Source organism: Arachis stenosperma, chromosome 3 (assembly GCF_014773155.1).
Source record: "Arachis stenosperma cultivar V10309 chromosome 3, arast.V10309.gnm1.PFL2, whole genome shotgun sequence".
In the NCBI taxonomy this organism is placed as follows: Eukaryota; Viridiplantae; Streptophyta; class Magnoliopsida; order Fabales; family Fabaceae; genus Arachis; species Arachis stenosperma.
The window spans coordinates 138455308-138457109 of record NC_080379.1 but is presented as its reverse complement, the minus strand read 5'-3'; the positions used below and the strand labels follow the sequence as shown (position 1 = coordinate 138457109).

Below are 1802 nucleotides of genomic sequence, written 5' to 3'. Positions count from 1 at the left end.
GAGCAGGCGTCCTTGGGCCATACAGTATCTCCATATACTTATCTGAAATTCCCACCAATGAATCTGCATAAGTATTCTATCCCTTTTATTATTTCTTCTTATTATTAATTTTCGAAACCATAAACAAATTTAATCTGCCTGACTGAGATTTACAAGGTGACCATAGCTTGCTTCATACCAACAATCTCTGTGGGATCGACCCTTACTCGCGTAAGGTTTATTACTTGGACGACCCAGTACACTTGCTGGTTAGTTGAACGGAGTTGTGAAAACAATCGATGCCATAATAATGATTTCATACAAAAACAAAAGAACATGGATCACAATTTCGTCCACCAGTTCACCCATGTAATTTACCTCTGCCATTGCAGGTTTTTCAGGATCATAAGCTTCTTCTTCAGAAGATGCCTCTTTAGTACTGTTGGATGCATTTTGCCATCCATTCAGACTTTGAGAAATCATGTTGACTTGCTGAGTCAACATTTTGTTCTAAGCCAATATGGCATTCAGAGCATTAATTTCAAGAACTCCTTTTCTCTGAGGCGTCCCATTATTCACGAAATTCTTCTCAGAAGTGTACATGAATTGGTTATTTGCAACCATTTCAGTAAGTTCGTGAGCTTCTGCAGGTATTTTCTTTAGGTGAATGGATCCACCTGCAGAATGGTCTAGTGAAATCTTAGAGAACTCAGACAGACCATAATAAATATATCTATCATTGTCCATTCTAAAAACATGTCAGAAGGACATCTTTTGGTCATCTGCTTGTATCTTTTCCAAGCTTCATAGAGGGATTCACCATCTTTTTGTTTGAAGCTCTGAACATCCACTCTAAGCTTGCTCAGCTTTTGAGGAGGAAAGAACTTAGCCAAGAAGGCCGTGACCAGCTAATTCCAGGAGTCCAGGCTATCTTTAGGTTGAGAGTCCAACCATGTTCTAGCTCTGTCTCTTACAGCAAAAGGGAAAAGTATGAGCCTGTAGACTTCAGGATCTACTCCATTAGTCTTAATAGTCTCACAGATCTGCAAGAACTCAGTTAAGAACTGGTAGGGATCTTCTGATGGAAGTCCATGAAACTTGTAGTTCTGTTGCATTAGAGCAACTAATTGAGGTTTCAGCTCAAAATTGTTTGCTCCAATGGCAGGAATTGAGATGCTTCTTCCATCAAACTTGGACGTAGGTGCAGTATAATCACGAAGCATCCTTCTTGCATTATTGTTGTTGGGTTTGGCTGCCATCTCCTTTTCTTGTTCGAAAATTTCAGCAAGGTTGTCTCTGGATTGTTGTAATTTAGCTTCTCTTAGTTTCCTCTTCAGAGTCCTTTTAGGTTCTAGATCAGCTTCAATAAGAATGCCTTTTTCTTTGTTCCTACTCATATGAGAAAGAAGAGAACAGAAAAAAAAGAAGAATCCTCTATGTTACAGTATAGAGATTCCTTTATGTTAGTAGAAGAAGAAAGGGAATAAGAATGAAGAAGAATGAATAATCCAAACACAAGGGTGAGGATAGGAGCTGAGATTTGAGATGAAGAGACGTGTTAGTAAATGAATAAATAAATAGAATAAGATGAGAGAGAGAAGTTTTCGAAAATAATTTTTGAAAAGGAGTTAATGATTTTCGAAAATTAAAGGGGGAATAAAATTAAAATTAAAATTTAAAACAATTAATTAATTAAAAAGAATTTTTTTTGGAAAAAGAGGGAGGTATTTTCGAAAATTGGAGAGAGAAAAGTTGTTAGGTGGTTTTGAAAATGATAAAAAATAAACAACAGTTAATTGGTTAGTTTAAAAAAGATTTGAAAA

The 1802-nt window shown here is 36.3% G+C and overlaps 1 non-coding gene across 1 annotated transcript; it reads left to right on the top strand.

Moving 5' to 3' along the window:
* The first annotated feature begins 735 nt into the window (after positions 1-735).
* LOC130971018 (small nucleolar RNA R71) lies at positions 736-839 on the top strand. The gene has a single exon (XR_009082257.1). It is a non-coding gene; the product is annotated as a small nucleolar RNA R71 (small nucleolar RNA).
* The last annotated feature ends 963 nt before the right edge of the window (positions 840-1802 follow it).